Source organism: Triturus cristatus, chromosome 4_1, assembly GCF_964204655.1.
Source record: "Triturus cristatus chromosome 4_1, aTriCri1.1, whole genome shotgun sequence".
NCBI classification, from domain to species: domain Eukaryota; kingdom Metazoa; phylum Chordata; class Amphibia; order Caudata; family Salamandridae; genus Triturus; species Triturus cristatus.
Window position 1 is genome coordinate 77621438 of NC_140585.1, and position 20000 is coordinate 77641437.

General features: G+C 44.4%; 1 protein-coding gene across 1 annotated transcript in view; it reads left to right on the plus strand.

The window, feature by feature from the left end:
* LOC146839571 (carnosine synthase 1-like) overlaps window positions 1-20000 on the plus strand; it is a 464396-nt gene that overhangs the window by 78095 nt on the left and 366301 nt on the right. Inside the window, exon 2 of the mRNA XM_085650354.1 lies at window positions 8245-8266. The gene's annotated coding sequence lies outside the window, so the exon portion shown is untranslated. The remainder of the gene's footprint in view (window positions 1-8244; window positions 8267-20000) is intronic.

Genomic DNA, 20000 nt, shown 5'->3' on the forward strand with positions numbered 1-20000 from the left:
TATTTCTCAGAGGTTTGTTTAAGGTTTCTTTAGCATGCCTGTTAAAGTGGCAGCTATGTGTGAGAAGTTGAGTATGAATCTCCTGTATTAGCCTACAAGTCCCAAACAGGTTCTTAAAATTATTTTAGTTTTATGAAAAGGGATTTCTTTTAAATGTGTTTCTTTATCCTCCTGTAGCCTTATATATACTTTTCTTAACAAACATCCCAAGCATTTAACTTGGTTATCAGCTACTTTACTTGTTTCAGATTTATGTGTAACCCATCCTCATTTGTAGAGACAACAGTTTTATTTCTTTTAGATGTTTATCCCAGGCTTTACTACATATTATAATACTATTTAAGTAGACCATACCGTAATTTTAAAGGGGTTTTAACAGTCGTTCATTAAACTCTAAAAGGTGGCGTTAGCAACATGAAACCCAAAGGGTAAGACCATGAAACCCAAAGGGTAAGACCATGAACTGGTACAACCAGTTAAGAGTGGAAAAATCTGTTTTCTCTTTGTCTTTCCGGTTTAATGAGATCTGACAATAGCAGATAGTGAGAATGAATGTGGGTATAGATTGAGCTTCACCTAGTTGTTTTACTATTTCATCTATTTGTTGTAAGGGTTGTGTGTCCTTTTTAGAAACCTGATTGACCATCGTAAAATTGATCAGGAAGATCCATTAGATTTGGGAACTAAGATAATAGGTGAATTCTGGTTACTTGTAATGCTTTTATGATACTCAGTTATAACTTTTTTTATCACTTCTTTTATGGATAACCTTCTATTTCTGACAATTGTACCTTATCAATGACATTGCTGCTCATCTTGAAACCCTTATAATGATCTTACCATTTAACAAGAATCTTGCATTCACTAGATTGTAGTTAGAATAACACCCAGTCATCTGGCTGAAATTCTCTTAATTTACTACAGTGATCATAATGATGTAATTTATGGCGTTGAGCTACCCAAAAGTTTACGTAACGAATTCCCTCATTTTAACTAAAGGGTTTCACCTCTGGATAAGATATTCCACTTAGGGTTAACTAATATTTGGCTTCTCTTCCCAAGCCTCTTCAGCCACTTCTAATAACGTATGGGTTTGATTTTACCAAACAATAGTTCAAAAAAACAAAAAGTCAGTGCTTGCTTGAGTTTGACCCCATATAACATTAAGGGATCTGGAAGTGCCATGCATTCCAGCATGGCCATGTCAGTATGGGCCTTATCCCTGTGAATAAGGATCAATCAAGAGTTCTGTACCTCTGTGGTATTAACTCAGGCCAATATCATATAATCGTGGCCAAGGGATAAGGGGTAATGGGTCCCGAGCCTCAGCAGACTTGTAGTAATTGAGCTTATAATTTTAGTTAGGAGTAGTTAGCTTGATGAAGTGCCAGAACAAGTAGAAGTTGTCACTCTGTTTTTTCTGGAACAATTACAATTTATTGCTTCATTAGAAGATCTATTTGGTACTTGACTCTTGTAAGCATTCAGAGTCATGTACAGGAAGCATAGATCATAGTACCATAGCACAAGTGGGATTTAGATAGAGCAGCCAACAAGTGTTTCGCCCCCTAGTGCGGCCGTCAGGCCAAGAGGCTTCCTCAGGGTGTGGTGTGAGTAAAAGGCAAGCTGTCCTTTCTGTATTTCTCAGAGGTTTGTTTAAGGTTTCTTTAGCATGCCTGTTAAAGTGGCAGCTATGTGTGAGAAGTTGAGTATGAATCTCCTGTATTAGCCTACAAGTCCCAAACAGGTTCTTAAAATTATTTTAGTTTTATGAAAAGGGATTTCTTTTAAATGTGTTTCTTTATCCTCCTGTAGCCTTATATATACTTTTCTTAACAAACATCCCAAGCATTTAACTTGGTTATCAGCTACTTTACTTGTTTCAGATTTATGTGTAACCCATCCTCATTTGTAGAGACAACAGTTTTATTTCTTTTAGATGTTTATCCCAGGCTTTACTACATATTATAATACTATTTAAGTAGACCATACCATAATTTTAAAGGGGTTTTAACAGTCGTTCATTAAACTCTAAAAGGTGGCGTTAGCAACATGAAACCCAAAGGGTAAGACCATGAAACCCAAAGGGTAAGACCATGAACTGGTACAACCAGTTAAGAGTGGAAAAATCTGTTCTCTTTGTCTTACCGGTTTAATGAGATCTGACAATAGCAGATAGTGAGAATGAATGTGGGTATATATTGAGCTTCACCTAGTTGTTTTACTATTTCATCTATTTGTTGTAAGGGTTGTGTGTTCTTTTTAGAAACCTGATTGACCATCGTAAAATTGATCAGGAAGATCCATTAGATTTGGGAACTAAGATAATAGGTGAATTCTGGTTACTTGTAATGCTTTTATGATACTCAGTTATAACTTTTTTTATCACTTCTTTTATAGATAACCTTCTATTTCTGACAATTGTACCTTATCAATGACATTGCTGCTCATCTTGAAACCCTTATAATGATCTTACCATTTAACAAGAATCTTGCATTCACTAGATTGTAGTAAGAATAACACCCAGTCATCTGGCTGAAATTCTCTTAATTTACTACAGTGATCATAATTATGTAATTTATGGCGTTGAGCTACCCAAAAGTTTACGTAACGAATTCCCTCATTTTAACTAAAGGGTTTCACCTCTGGATAAGATATTCCACTTAGGGTTAACTAATATTTGGCTTCTCTTCCCAAGCCTCTTCAGCCACTTCTAATAACGTATGGGTTTGATTTTACCAAACAATAGTTCAAAAAAACAAAAAGTCAGTGCTTGCTTGAGTTTGACCCCATATAACATTAAGGGATCTGGAAGTGCCATGCATTTCAGCATGGCCATGTCAGTATGGGCCTTATCCCTGTGAATAAGGATCAATCAAGAGTTCTGTACCTCTGTGGTATTAACTCAGGCCAATATCATATAATCGTGGCCAAGGGATAAGGGATAATGGGTCCCGAGCCTCAGCAGATTTGTGGTAATTGAGCTTATAATTTTAGTTAGGAGTAGTTAGCTTGATGAAGTGCCAGAACAAGTAGAAGTCGTCACTCTGTTTTTTCTGGAACAATTACAATTTATTGCTTCATTAGAAGATCTATTTGGTACTTGACTCTTGTAAGCATTCAGAGTCATATACAGGAAGCATAGATCATAGTACCATAGCACAAGTGGGATTTAGATAGAGCAGCCAACAAGTGTTTCGCCCCCTAGTGCGGCCGTCAGGCCAAGAGGCTTCCTCAGGGTGTGGTGTGAGTAAAAGGCAAGCTGTCCTTTCTGTATTTCTCAGAGGTTTGTTTAAGGTTTCTTTAGCATGCCTGTTAAAGTGGCAGCTATGTGTGAGAAGTAGAGTATGAATCTCCTGTATTAGCCTACAAGTCCCAAACAGGTTCTTAAAATTATTTTAGTTTTATGAAAAGAGGTTTCTTTTAAATGTGTTTCTTTATCCTCCTGTAGCCTTATATATACTTTTCCTAACAAACATCCCAAGCATTTAACTTGGTTATCAGCTACTTTACTTGTTTCAGATTTATGTGTAACCCATCCTCATTTGTAGAGACAACAGTTTTAATTTCTTTTAGATGTTTATCCCAGGCTTTACTACATATTATAATTCTATTTAAGTAGACCATACCATAATTTTAAAGGGGTTTTAACAGTCGTTCGTTAAACTCTAAAAGGTAGCGTTAGCAACATGAAACCCAAAGGGTAAGACCATGAAACCCAAAGGGTAAGACCATGAACTGGTACAACCAGTTAAGAGTGGAAAAATCTGTTTTCTCTTTGTCTTTCCGGTTTAATGAGATCTGACAATAGCAGATAGTGAGAATGAATGTGGGTATATATTGAGCTTCACCTAGTTGTTTTACTTTTACATCTATTTGTTGTAAGGGTTGTGTGTCCTTTTTAGAAACCTGATTGACCATCCTAAAATTGATCAGGAATATCCATTAGATTTGGGAACTAAGATAATAGGGATATTCTGGTTACTTGTAATGCTTTTATGATACTCAGTTATAATTTTTTTTATTACTTCTTTTATAGATAACCTTCTATTTCTGACAATTGTACCTTATCAATGACATTGCTGCTCATCTTGAAACCCTTATAATGATCTTACCATTTGACAAGAATCTTGCATTCACTAGATTGTAGTAAGAATAATACCCAGTCATCTGGCTGAAATTCTCTTAATTTACTACAGTGATCATAATTATGTAATTTATGGCGTTGAGCTACCCAAAAGTTTACGTAACAAATTCCCTCATTTTAACTAAAGGGTTTCACCTCTGGATAAGATATTCCACTTAGGGTTAACTAATATTTGGCTTCTCTTCCCAAGCCTCTTCAGCCACTTCTAATAACGTATGGGTTTGATTTTACCAAACAATAGTTAAAAAAAACGGAAAGTCAGTGCTTGCTTGAGTTTGACCCCATATAACATTAAGGGATATGGAAGTGCCATGCATTCCAGCATGGCCATGTCAGTATGGGCCTTATCCCTGTGAATAAGGATCAATCAAGAGTTCTGTACCTCTGTGGTATTAACTCAGGCCAATATCATATAATCGTGGCCAAGGGATAAGGGGTAATGGGTCCCGAGCCTCAGCAGACTTGTAGTAATTGAGCTTATAATTTTAGTTAGGAGTAGTTAGCTTGATGAAGTGCCAGAACAAGTAGAAGTCGTCACTCTGTTTTTTCTGGAACAATTACAATTTATTGCTTCATTAGAAGATCTATTTGGTACTTGACTCTTGTAAGCATTCAGAGTCATGTACAGGAAGTATAGATCATAGTACCATAGCACAAGTGGGATTTAGATAGAGCAGCCAACAAGTGTTTCGCCCCCTAGTGCGGCCGTCAGGCCAAGAGGCTTCCTCAGGGTGTGGTGTGAGTAAAAGGCAAGCTGTCCTTTCTGTATTTCTCAGAGGTTTGTTTAAGGTTTCTTTAGCATGCCTGTTAAAGTGGCAGCTATGTGTGAGAAGTTGAGTATGAATCTCCTGTATTAGCCTACAAGTCCCAAACAGGTTCTTAAAATTATTTTAGTTTTATGAAAAGGGATTTCTTTTAAATGTGTTTCTTTATCCTCCTGTAGCCTTATATATACTTTTCTTAACAAACATCCCAAGCATTTAACTTGGTTATCAGCTACTTTACTTGTTTCAGATTTATGTGTAACCCATCCTCATTTGTAGAGACGACAGTTTTAATTTCTTTTAGATGTTTATCCCAGGCTTTACTACATATTATAATACTATTTAAGTAGACCATACCGTAATTTTAAAGGGGTTTTAACAGTCGTTTATTAAACTCTAAAAGGTGGCGTTAGCAACATGAAACCCAAAGGGTAAGACCATGAAACCCAAAGGGTAAGACCATGAACTGGTACAACCAGTTAAGAGTGGAAAAATCTGTTTTCTCTTTGTCTTTCCGGTTTAATGAGATCTGACAATAGCAGATAGTGAGAATGAATGTGGGTATATATTGAGCTTCACCTAGTAGTTTTACTATTTCATCTATTTGTTGTAAGGGTTGTGTGTCCTTATTAGAAACCTGATTGACCATCCTAAAATTGATCAGGAAGATCCAATAGATTTGGGAACTAAGATAATAGGTGAATTCTGGTTACTTGTAATGCTTTTATGATACTCAGTTATAACTTTTTTTATTACTTCTTTTATAGATAACCTTTTATTTCTGACAATTGTACCTTATCAATGACATTGCTGCTCATCTTGAAACCCTTATAATGATCTTACCATTTGACAAGAATCTTGCATTCACTAGATTGTAGTAAGAATAACACCCAGTCATCTGGCTGAAATTCTCTTAATTTACTACAGTGATCATAATTATGTAATTTATGGCGTTGAGCTACCCAAAAGTTTACGTAACGAATTCCCTCATTTTAACTAAAGGGTTTCACCTCTGGATAAGATATTCCACTTAGGGTTAACCAATATTTGGCTTCTCTTCCCAAGCCTCTTCAGCCACTTCTAATACCGTATGGGGTTGATTTTACCAAACAATAGTTCAAAAAAACAAAAAGTCAGTGCTTGCTTGAGTTTGACCCCATATAACATTAAGGGCTTTAGGTAGCAATTTGTCCCAATGTATGCCCTACGTTTCAAGTTAACTTTAGAGTAGCAATATCCCTCCACTAACCAGTCTGTCTGCGGGTGGTAGGCAAAGGTCTGTAGTTGTTTAATACATAGGTCACATATCTGAACCATCAATTTGGTGCCAAAAAAGGTCCTTGATCATTCAGGACTTCTTTAGGAAATCCAGTTTGAGAGAAGACTTCTATCATTGCAACACGATTTGTAAGGCGCCAATCTATTTCAGGGGTATAGTCTCGGGATATTGCATGGTGTACTCTAAGATTATCACTTTATAAACGTATGCCCCTTAAAAGAGGGTATCAGAGAGCCTACTATGTCTGCACGTATTTGATGAAAGGGAAAATCAATAACAGCCATCTTTTGTAAAGCTGCTTTAGGAGTAATGTACAGCTTGGTTGTATAAACAAATGGATATTGTTTACAATATTCACAATATTTAAAATGTTGTATACAATATATTAACTTGATGGGAAAAGGAAGCTTCTAGCAGCCAACATTCTTCTTGTTGAACATTTTCCTCTAGCAGGACATCACATTGATGATTGCCAATGCCTATGATAAATAGTTCAGGAACATTTGACATTTTTCCGACTTGTGCTCGAACATTTCCCCTTCTTGTTGTATTTGCGATAAACGACAATTCTTCTTATGCCCATTAAGACATTCAGTTACTTTCTTCTCAGGAATTATAATTTTTAGTTCCCAAATTGACTTTGAATAACTAAGTGTTCGCAGCTGATATCTATAAAGGTCATTACTCTTTTTCCATTAACTTTCACTAGACAAGAGAAATATGTGACTTGTTTTCATATAAATACATATTACAATTTATTATCCCAAACACCATGGGTTCCTCTTCTTTCTTTTTAGTGGGAACTCTGGCTATATGGTCCCAGTCACTTGAATCAAAACAAAGTGGTTCTTGAGACAGAGCAGTAGGACCAACTGGTGTGTGGTTTGAAGCTGTCTCCTGTTTTGTAGAACTACTGTTCTACCCTCTTTGATGGAGGAATTTTCTTCCCAGTCTTACGTTTCCAGTTCTGAGCTCATGAAAAGGCACATGTTACCTATCTAGGAGTAAGTAAAGCAAGGTTGCTTCATTGTCTAACCCATCTCTGGATATTAGGGAGTAAGGTATTTAAATGCTGTTTAATATACATTTTACCCACAATTACTTTCTTAGTGGAAAGTTTAGGCGTGTGCCACGTAACATTTGACTTTAATTTATTAATATAATGCTTCTGAGTTTCTCCCATAAAGCATTTCTCTTTAATGAAACACAATATGTCTCTGTGTCAATGACTAGTCTCTCAAGAATGTTTTTTTATTTTTTTTATTTCTGTGTTTGGTATATTCCACCCTAGAGGGGCAGCTTAGTTAGCTGCTTGGAGCTCTCCCACTGTTAAATGAATCTGGGCATCCATGGTTAAAGGGTGGCTTACTTCTTCCTGTTAAGTAATCATGAGTCCTATTTTACGTTTTCTATATCCACCGTCTCCTTTCCTGAGTCTTCCTATTCTGTATTCCCTATTATTTTCTTTCTTCTCTAGTTCTTCCTTTCTATTTATCTTGCACTAACTGAGGGCCTGATTTAGATCTCGGCTTACAGGTTACTCTGTCACAACGGTGACGGATATCCCGCCCGCTAAAATATTCATCTCATTATACCCGATGAGATTTATATTTTGGCGGGATACCCATCCGCCGAGATCTAAATCAGGCCCTAAGTCTTTTTAAATAGGTTTAATTGAGACGAGTAGATTCTTGAAGGACCAAGAAACCATCCTGACTCCATCATGTAAGTCTTCCCTGCTACAGGGTTGTTTAGGGTCCTGCGACGATTGGTAATATTAGTTCCCTCCTGTTTGCCATTACAGGTTGTGCCAATGCTGATCCTTTCAAAATTGGGGAATTGAGTAAGAGTGCAATGCCCCGTGTTGTTTATTTCATATAGTGTACCTCTTGGTACTCTTTATATCTCCCAACTCTGAAGGTGGGTTCACTACTCCCCTGGTGGGCTCCACTTTGGGCTCCACTTTGTGTGTACAATTATAACTGTGCCATTAAGCTGGATTGCTTGACTGCAGAACTGTTTCTGATACTAAACCTTTATTTGTCTTTTCACAGTGACATTCACCCCAGGAGAAAGGTAAGAGTCTGATTTACTTCTGTCAGCCTTTTATCCCTACTCACATTGTGTCCTCACTCTCTTTAAATCAATCCCACTGTTTTCCTTCTTTCTACCTCTCTTCCTTCCTTCTTTTCACTGTCTTCATTCCTCACTCATTGACTTTGCTCCACTGGGAAGCCTGTCACATTAAACAGAATACAATTAATCAAAAGTGGCATTTGAAGTGTGTGATTGATAGTTTTGTGTGTCAGCACCTATCATGATGCGATGCCATGCAGTGAAATAAGCTAACGTGGCACTGTGTTGAAATGAGGTTCAAGTCACTGTCAGATTAAACAGATTTTTAATTAGGCAGTAGACGAAACTCAGCAGCTATCACACAGCTGAGTCACACAAAGTGTGTGCCCTTCCTCACACATCACACAAGCAGGACTGACTACTCCTCTTTAGATATCTCCAGATGTCTTCAGAGTGAACTTAGTATCCTTTGGTAAGTATATCTGGAGATGAGATTTGCTAGCTTTAATCACAGTTGGGCACATGTGGTCACTGGGACATCCAACAGGGTTTCCAACATACTCTAAATAACCAATACAAACAGGGGGGTGCGGCCTGGCAATATGGCTGCCAGGTCGTGACTCCCGTAACCTTCCACTGATTAATCCTCACCCATTCACTATGAAACAATCTCTTTGTGGTGGTCTTGAGGCCTATGACGCTAAGGACATTCGTGGGGGCCCTGCTGAGACCGTGCAGGGACACCCCGTACTACTTTATTCCAAACGACTTTATTCAAGCTGACTCTTGAGGGCTGCAATTGGCAACTGCTCTGACCTGGCTGGTATGTCAAACAGATGATTACTCGATCCAGAGCGGGGCCCGGACTTCATTACAGTTTTGGGGCTCTGCACCCATCGACGTGCCCAACAACTGGAGCCGAATTCTGTTGTACCTGGAACCTGGACTCGGGGCAAACAGGCACTGGCCTGTAGTTTTGCGGGAAGGTGGGCTACAACATGTTGTTCACTGTGCAGGGGGGAAGGCATGTAGACCCCTGCACTCGTAAGTGAGTTGGTAGTGTCTGACGTACGCACCAGACGTAAGAATAAATAGCCTGGGGACCCGGGCATGGTCAGATTTGACACCACCACCTTAACACCTGAGTGGTCTTTCTTCCGAGCTTGGGGCCTGGCCGCCACCACACTACACTGGCGACGAGGGGGCCTCCGTGTGCTCCCCTTCAACTGCCCTATGTCTGCGGCCCACCTTGCTCCCTCAGCTGGCACTGACCCCCTCAACACGTGCAGCGGGCCGAGCTGCCGACTGTGACCTGCAAGATTCCTCTGGCTAGAACCCTCGTCGGCCTCATGCTGTGGCCTACGCTGCATTCTTTTATGGCAGTGCTGCTTCAATTGGGCCCAGTGGGCGGAGCCTCTTCCTCCCTACAAGAGCGAGTGCCCCTGCCTCTCCCAGCTTGGCGCCATCTCCACGTGGCAGGCCGACGCCGCTCTGCTATTCCAGGCGAACTGGCACCCGGATCGGTGAGCCTCACGAAAGTCAGTTGCCCAACCCACCCCCCCTGCTCTCGCTGATGCAGTGTGGGCCCATCTGTCTTCCCTGCTCCACGTGCTCTCCTCTCGTTGGGGGCGGGGTTGTAAACTGTGTATGATCACCAGCCAGCCTGCTACATTTCTCTGTTAAGGCCCACTTCCCTGTCTCAACCAGGCACATGGGCTTATCTCTCCAGCTGCCAGCCCTGCTGCTTCTCTGGACTGCTTTGGAACACTACACGGTCACAGGGACTCCAGTCTCTCAAGTTGCCCGCTGGATGGCATGGCTGTAGAGTTTGGAGAACTATTTCAAAGCAGTTGAGATGCCTGTAAGCTGCAGGCATACCATGCTTCTGCATCTAGGGGGCACTCATGTCCATAATATCTCAAAGACTGTTGTTGAGGCCAGTCCCCCACGGAACTATACCACCCCGAGAGATGCCATCACAGCGCACTTCGTGTATTATGCCAACCCGACTACGAAAGGTTCCTTCTGGGTTAGGCAGCACCCCGACTACTTGGTGGATGCCTTCCATAGTCGGCTGAGAGAACTTGCCAGTACATGCAGTCAGCCAGATGAGAATGATGAAGTATGCACCCAATTCATTTAAGGGTGCGCGTCCTCCAAACTTCAAGAAAGAATCCTCCAAGAGCCCAACATGTCCATGAGGGACATCCTGACACTGGATCACTCCAAGAAGCTTTCCAAAGCTCACGCTATGCACATGGTTCCCAAAGCATCAACCCCCATCTAAGAAGAGCCTGTCAACGCCGTCCCAAAAAGGGCACGTACATTGGAACTAGAGTGTCAGGGACTGTCCGGGACCATGTCAGGAACACAGTCAGTGACTTGGGCAAGGACTGGGAACTTAGCAGAACACGTACAGTGCACAAAAAGAGTAGTACAGCGCTGGCCAGGATCACACAGGGAGTCAGAGGCGATAAAGGGATCCAAAGGGGAAGCCTATACAAGTGAACAAGATAGGCAAGACTCAGAAAGGAAGGGCACTCACGAGGCAATTTAGCATTCAGAATAACTACACCCAGGATAAATGTGCAAGACATATATATGAAACAACATTAACAGTAAAGGGGAGTGTGGGGTAAAGCACTCAGGAGTTCCACACAGTATGACTGAAGGTCTGTAAGTTTTTCAGCCACAATTGCTGTTACAGATACTGACTGCAAATACCCACATATAGGATATGCATGAAAAGGAATGGGTCTGTGGAGCTTATACCTATGGTGATGTTATAAATGCAACTCAAAGACAATACTCACAGTGAACAAGAAACACCACCTAGGTAGTCAGCTGTGGCCATGGATCCTGGTGATCAAACAGGAACACGCAAGGCAGTAACAGCAAGGGGGTAGAACTAAACACAAGCACAATAGACAAGGAGCTAGCAAGGAGGAGTGCTTAACAGGAAAGGAAGGAAATCACAAGGCACACTTGTCAGAAAGCAAGTAACAAACATACAAGGTAATAGAAGCAAGACAGTAGAATAGAAAGACAGCAAACTAGGAACTGGAACCAAGGAAATGGGAAGAAAGGCAGGGACTGGAAAAGGATATACAGAAGGGGAGGCTAAAAGGGTATACTAGAATAGTGCAGGTTCAGGAATCAAGAAAACAAAGTAGCACAGAAGGCAGTGCTGGGGCAGGAACAAAAATTGAGTAAGGCTTGGGAGTGCTGGTTCAAGGAAACAGGAAATAGCTACAGCTCAGGAAACAAGGAGTCAAGAGAGCACTGCAAGCAGTGCAAATCAGGAACAAGAAATAGCTGAAGCCCAGTAAAAGGTATAAAGAATAGCTATAGTTCAGGATCTCAGGAAACAAGGTAACACTGCAGGTAGTGCTAATTCAGGTACAAGGAATAGCTATAGCTCAGGAACTCAGGAAACAAGGTAACACTGCAGGCAGTGCTAATTCAGGCACAAGGAATAGCTATAGCTCAGGAATCAAGGTACAAGGATTAACTATAGCTAAGGAATGATGGAACAGCAACAGCTCAGGATCAAGGACTGGTCTCACTGGAAAACAGCTACAATGACCAACACTGGGCTGAAGGGCGCTGGGGCTTGAAATAGCTCACAGTACTCATGCACATCAGGTGTGAGCAGGCTAGCAGCAGCCAGCCACAGGTGAGCTGAATTCCTCCACCCATTCTTGGCCTGCTGGGGTGGAAACAAAGCAGTGAGCAGGGGAGTGTAGGTAATGGAGTTTCTAGCATGAGCAGACTGGCATCCACAAAGCCCGGCATGGATTGGGAATGGATGTAAATTCTTAAATGATATCCAAATGTCTGGAAGTCAGGATATGCATACAGGGGAGTTTCTGGAAGTATATTAAAATACAAGAAAGCCCCACAATTTGCCCCCCCTGGTGGTGGGAATGAGAGCACCAGGAGTGAATCGTGACACAGAGCTCACCAAGCCGTCATCAAGCCCAACTAAACAAGTAGCATAAGCCCGCACATATGGCTGGTGTGGTGTCCCATACCCTCACACTGGAGCCTGCCTCACCAGCGGCATGACCTGCAGTGCATGTGGCAAACCAAACCACTTCTCCAAAGCATGCTGCTCATCTCAGCGACAACAGCCAGCTCCAAGGAAAGCGGCCTGCACAGTGGAACCACACATCGATGAATTTGTCACCCCTGTGGCACAACCTATTAGAGAGAGCGCGCATTATCAAACATGTGAGAGGCCCCACACCATGGGTCTCCTCCATCGTGGTGATGAAGAAGCCCAAACAACGAGATGCAGTCCGCATTTGTGTAGACATGAGGGTCCCTAACCTAGCGATCAAGCGAGACCGTCATCTCATACCAACTATAGATGACATCATCGGGGAGCTGTCGGGCTCCAAGTGGTTCTCAAAAAATGGACCTTTGATCTGGTTACCACCAGTTCTCTCTACACCTGGACTCCCACCCCATTCACAACATTCTCTACACATGGCAGCCTTTGGAGGTACACCTGACTAAACTTTGGTATTTTCAGGGCAGCTGAAGTTTTCCAAAACATCAGGAAGAATGTTTTACAGGGCCTGCCCGGTGTGCTGAATGTGAGTGACTACATTCTTATCCACGCTCCCATGTTAGGAGAACCCTTGACCCATCTCCATGCAGACGTCACACGGCTCAAAGAATGAGGGCTGATGCTTCATCATAAAAAATTTGACTACTTGTGGAAGGACATCAGCTTCTGCATAGAAGCATTGGTCCGATCCAGGTGAAAGACATGCAGGATGCCCCTGCTCCTTCCTCAGTGTTAGAAGTCTGCACCTTCCTGGGAACGGTAACGTACTGCAGTCATTACATGCAGAACCTGTAGGACATCACTGGCTCACTCAGAGAGCTCACAAAGTTGTATAGTCCTTGGGTGTGGGGGCCGGAGCAAGAAGAAGCATTCAGACAGACCAAGGCGGCGTTGTCAGCCGTTACTACTCTTGCCTACTTCGACCGGCAGAAAGACTCTCAACTGGTGGTGGATGCCAGCCCCATGGGACTGGGAGCTGTACTGGCTCAATGACAGGAGTGCAGAGAATGGGCCCCAGGGGCTTATTCCAGCCGCACGTTTATATCCACTGAACAATGCTATTCCCAAATAGAGAGTGAAGCAATCACCATATTGTGGGGCTGCCGGCATTTCTACATCTACTTGTATGGAAATCCCTTTACCATCATCACAGATCATAAGTCGCTGATCCCACTGTTGCAGGAGTCTTCGTCAAAATCTCACCCAAGGATAAAAAAAAATGGATCCCACACCCGCAGGAATTCTAGTTTACCGCAGAATACCGACCAGGCATACAGCTGATTTTCTGCCCAGGCACACTCAACCAGCCACACCCCCTAAGACTGCCAACGCCTTCAAGACTGAAGGGTATATCTGGCTAATCATGGACCACCCCAGACCTTCCTGATGTCCTTAGGTAGTGGTAAAAGCTATCCAGCTAGATGACTGCTTACAGATAGCCATCAAAGCGCCCATGACTGGCAACTTCTTCAGCTTCAGAACCCAGCTCCCTTCCGCAATGAAGAGGCCAAATCAGTTCCCAACATGCTACACAACGTGCACCAAGAACTATATGTTATCAAGAAGGTCTGTCAGTTGCAAGGCCCGCAGTCGATGCAGCCCAGAAGCCTAATGCAAAAAGCAGCCCTCCTTGCACATGGAGCACATCAAGGTATTGTGAAGCTCAAGAATAGACTCAGAAGCAAGGACTGGTTCCCAGGGCTAGAGCAGAAGGTGGAGGCAATTGTGCGAAATTGTCCTGTCTGTCTTGCTACCATCCAGTCTGACCACCCGCGCTGATCATCACTAAAGAGGGCCCTAGTGCCCTTGGCAAAGGGTCAGTGCAGACTTTGGCAGCCTCCCCAATGGGGCCCCCATGTTAGTTGTGGTATATGAGAATTTCCGCTATCCAGAGGTCAACGTTGTGACTACCAAGTTCACCTCTGAGGCCATCCAGAAACTAGAGAAGCTCATGGCCACCCACGGCCTCTGTGGAGAAATCCATACAGACAACGCCCCCCCCTTCAACGGCTCTTAGCTGGCCGACTACTTGCACTTCTAGAACACCAAACACCGCCACATAACCCCTCGCTGGCCCCAAGCCAACAGAGGCCTGATGAGAACTTTCACAAAAGTGATCCAGAGAGCTGTACCCAAAGCCCCCAACATTGGGTTTGCCGAGTACCATTTCCTGCGTGAATACAGACTCACACCCCAATCCACAGCTGGCATTTCCCCAAGCCAAGCAGTGTTTTGGAAGGTTGATACCATTCCCCACCACCCTGTGTTGGAGGACATGATAAACCCCCTGAACCAATCCAACTCCAGGAGGGCCAGCAACAATGAGTAAGCTTCCTAGAAGCGACGAGCGAAATAGAACCCTATCAAAGTAGGAAATCACGTTTTGGTGCCATCTGAACTCACTCCTTGGAGATGACACGGACGTCAAAGATACAAAAGTAACGGTCCAGAGGGGCACTGAGTGTGTCACCTGGAACGTATCCCGGTTAAAAAAAATTCCTCAGAGGCCGATGGCCTTAGCTGCAGGTGCCGACCTACCAGGGAATATCTCGACAAATGGCCATTCGGACAGTTAGGATGGCCATGGTCAGGACCAGGAAGAGATGCCCACTCTGAGGAACTGTGCCCAACCCCACCACCCGTTCCATCACCAGGTGCACCCAACCCACCTCCAGTGGCCAGCAGCAGGAGTCAAGGGGCTGCCGGTACATCGGGTCAGGAGAGGTCCTCGCCAGGATCATCCGCCATGGGTGGCCGGGGACGTTATCTGCTGTGGCCCCATCTCGAGCCATCTCAACGATACACTGACTTTGTGTGTGATTGACCTGGGGCTGATGATATTGCAGTATTCGTGAGTAACTCACCACATTCCACTGTTGAAAGTAACTGGGGGGGGGGGAATTTTGTTATATATTGGCCTGACATAAGATGTTATTGTTATTTTAGTGTTTGCTATGTTTTATCCCATGGTAAATGAGGAATGTAGTGTTATGGGAAGGTGGGCAACACTATGTTGTGAGCTGCACAGGAGGGAAAGCACGCAGACCACTAAGCGCATAAGTAAGGTGGCCGTGTCTGGCATACATGCCAGACGAAAGAATAAATAGCCAAGGGACCTGGACATGGTCAGAGTTGAGACCACTACCTTAACACCTTTGTGCATGGTCTTTCTAATGAGACTGAGGCCTGGGCGCCAACACACTACACGCCCTGCTAACTCTGCAATGCAGTAAGAGAACACTGCTTCCACAAGATCACATACTGCCTCGAGGAGCTTATGGGTGCCCAACAGCTGGTCCCGTGCTCTGGAGCACCCATGCACAGTGGCCCCAGTGACGTGCCCTGGGACTGGAGACTGCTGACCGCCTCCCTGGCTCCCCCTGCACCATTAACTTCTGCGGCCTATCTGAGAGTGGGCTTGACAGTGTGCTGTGATCTGACATGCTTCTGGCATACTGGGGTGATGAGCGCATATTCGCACAAATGCTTCCCCCTGCAGGCCCTCACCATATCCCAGATCGGACAGGTCGCACGACCCTGACTTTACAATTCTTGTGGGCGCCCTCTCCTGCTTTATACCCGTTGGGTACAGCGACCCTCTTCTGCTCCATATCATCTCTGCATACGTATACTTCGATTATTGACAAACCTCAACACCTTGTACCACCTGCATGCCAGTCTGCAGGGAATACCACAGACAGCGATGGCCAGCCTGCACCGGGCGCTGTTCTTTGGGCCTGGGGAGCTTGGTGCCCTTGACATGTGGCTGGGCCTGGACCCTGATGGAGGGGATTTACGATGACTCTTGATGAGGTCCTAAGCTATATGTCTCTCTCCTGGGCCCCCTGCTTGATCGGAGACAGTGCTCTCATACTCCACTGCACTACTATGATCACCTGCATGGGACATCATAGACATACAAGGGGGACCATGATGATGTGGGTGGGGGTGGGCCGCTTGTCCCCCGAGTTGACCAATCCCTGAGAAGGAACTTCATAACACTGGCCATTGTTTGGGGAGTTCGGAGAAAATTGCGAACAGTCCCTCGTGGGGGTCATTGAGGGTCTGCCGGGTGCATGTAACATGTGGTCTGCACCCTGGAGGCTGCTCATCTGGAGCTGCCTGGGGTCACTACCCACAACTGAGTGAGCGGAATCCTCCCTGCCCTGCCTCAACCTCAAATCTCCTGCAACGAAGAGTCTGTCTAGAATGTTCTCAATAATGGGACAAGACAATGGAGAAAAGATGACTCAGACCAACAAAATAGACCAATACGCAGTGTCTATGCCTGAGACATTACACTCGGAACATGACCAAGAACGGCCTATTGACTCATCGGACCAGAGTCCCATGCCGAAAAAATCCTAGTGGTGATAACAGGGCTCTGGAGTCGCTCTGGAAGGGAAGCTGGTTACATTGGCTATTGAGATCAACTATCTGCGCTTGGACCTCTGCAAGGTCGCAGATCACAGAATGGCAGTGGAGGATGATGTGGGCGCTCTGCAACTTGAGGTCAAATCACTAAGGGCCACGGTCAAGGGACTGAAATGCAGTGCCATGCATGCGGAGGATGACAGGAGGACGCTGAAGGGCACAACAATATAAGACTGGTGGTTTTCCCAGAATGGGTGGAGGGCCCTTCTGCCAAACTCTTCCTAGAGGAATGGATCACGAAAACCCTGCGGCCCCCGAGATCTAAATTCTTCACCATGGAATAGGTGTATAGGGCACTGGCGGTGGTACCGCACCCAGGGGCGCCACCTCAAGTCATGATTGCTAGCTTGATCTACCATCGAGACCGCAATGCTATTCTACAACATGTGCGCACTCGCAGCCCACCGAATAGGGGAACAAACAAAACTAAATTTATCCTGATTGCACTTGCAAAGTACAGAATCTGTGCCATACATTTTTACAGGTAAAACGAAAACAAGGAGAACGCAACATTAAATAAGCTTGTCGATTCCCACCAAATTGCGCATACCGTACTTTGGCTAGTAGCACTTCTACAAGTCCACGCAAGAGGTACTGGACTGCCTAGACACCCTGGGTCAGAGGGTACTGTGAGAGCATCTGGGGGCCAGCGGTCCCGCGTGGGCCTTGTCCGTTACTCTGGCTGCAACAGTAGGATCCCCCAGGAAGGCTTGGATCATATGAGTGCTTCTGGAATAGACCGGATAGTTGTTTGCCCAGATGATACCTTACAACAAGAGATCCCTGGCTCGATGGACGGCGATGCCTGTTCTCGGATACTACTAGGGCCTGACACTTTGAGTGACTGCATGGAGACTGTCCAGCAGTGGCTGGAGCCTCCGTAATCCCATGCGTGCACTCGCTGGCTGTGCACATGCATTGTTTCCTTTCAACTCGCTAAGACTATGACTGCAGGCCTCCCTGCACTGGCACTCTGGAGGGATGATGCCAGCATCCAGTGAACTGTGGTGATCTGGGGTGTCTGGTAGGAGATACGGACTGCAATTAGAGACCTACCTGTAATGTTGCATCTGTGTATATATGCTTAAATGTTTATATAATAGGGCCATATTAGCTAATTCCCATGGGCAGTCAGGATATACATACAACCTAAATTTATAACTGACTGCTTCACACTATGTGGGGGGTGGATCATCTTTTTGATTTCCTCTCCAACAGGGGCTGAAGGGGACCTTTTTTATACCACCGTTCATGGCGGACTCGGTTCCTCTACCTGTTTCACACTTAGAATGTACACTATGTGAATGGGGAAATTGGTGGGACTTGGGGTGGTGACCATAGCCCTACTGGCTGAGGGTTTGCTTTAGAAGGAGTTCTGCACATTCTTCCTGGAGGTGAGGTAAGGGGAGGGGTGGGGGTGATTCAAAGTTGCTGTTTTTTAGATCATTGTTGTTTTTGTTATTCATTTTATATGGGACATGCACTGATGTTTGTTCCTTTTGTTTTGCAGTATCAGCGTTAATTTAGCCTGGTGAGAGGACCTTAGATTTCGTTGCACATGGTCATGCTAGATATAGGACATGAATACTAATTCCTCATGTGTAATGTTTGTTGTCTGAACAAAGAGTAAAAACGCCATAGGGTGCACACCTTCATCAAGTGATAACAGATATCTGTTGTGTTCTTACAAGAGACTCACTTATTGGGTGACTGTATTCCAGAGCTACGGCATAAGTGGCATGGCCACATCCATGCTGCCTCAAACTCTGGATATGCCACGGGGGCCCTAATTTTGGTGGTTCAGGGGTCCTGTTTCAAAAGCTACAGGTATGTTGTGGACTCAGATGGGTGATATGTTATACTTCTTGGAAACTTAGATGCACATGAGTTTTGTCTAGTCAATGTCTATACTCCCAATGTAGATGACGGGCCTTTTTGGGGATGTATTATCGATGGCTGAGAAATTCCTTTCTGCCAAGTTGATTGTGGCTGGAGATTGTAATTGTTGATTGGATGGCTTGGTAGACCGCTGACCTTCACGAGTGGGCACTAAACCCAAACTGACTGATGTCATGAGACAATTGATGCAGGGAACAGGACTTGTAGACATTTGGAGGACTCAACACCGGTGCACCCGGGTATACTCTTGCTACACGCTGGATGCAAACCCATACAACAGACTGGACTATTTCCTCACACAGGCAGAGGCAACTTCGCAAGTGACGGGCACGACTTATCTGGCCAGATACATTTCTGACCACTCACCCCTCCTTCTAACATACTCTTTGATTAGGCGGTTACCCCGAGTTCCCTTGTGGCGCATGAGGACCGAGGCCCTCAAAGACTTAGTCTAAAGGGAAACGATAGCAGAGGCACTTCGAAAGTAATTGAGAGCAATGGAATATATAGAGCAGTGGAATGGGATTCCATGAAAGTGGTGATCAAGGAGCCAGCATGGCTACCAATATGGGTATTCGTCAGGCACTAAAATGTTACAAGAAGAAATAGTAGCGACCTTAGAAAAGGAATTGCCACACAATCAGGCAATGTGGGGTGGGGTGAGTGGGGTGAGGTTAAAAGGCAGCTTTACTCCTTGTTCGAAATGGGGGTCTGTAGTTGGCAAAGGTTGGTACCTTTGACCAAATAGGGACACTTGCTTCTAGTCAGGGTAAGGGGGATACACTCCTGAAATAACCCCTGCTCACCCCCTTGGTAGCTTGGCACGAGCAGACAGGCTTATCTCAGAGGCAGTGTAAAGCATTTGTGAACACATACAGTAACACAGTGAAAACACTACAAAAGAACACCACACCAGTTTAGAAAAATAAGTAATCTTTATCTGAACCTAAACAAGACCAAATGACAGAAATCCACAATACAATATCAAAAATATCCTTAAGAATAGGTTATTCATTTAAATCAAATTTGTAGCAACAAATAACTCCACCTGGAGTTATAAAGACGTTGTGACAGATGAAAATCCCAAAGAACGGCGTTGACTGCAAGGTGCGCAGCGTCGGGCCCACAAAGAACAGTACCTTGGAACGAGGAAAGCAAAGACGGTGCACGGTGTCGGGGAGGTGATGCTTCATTTGCGCCGGGCATCGTCAGTTCCTTACAACCCCAGGGGAGGTGATGCCTCTTTTCCTTACGGCAGAGCAGGGAAGGTGAGATGTCAGTTCCTTACTGTGTTGGAGAGGTGACATCACGGATGTGTTGATGGAT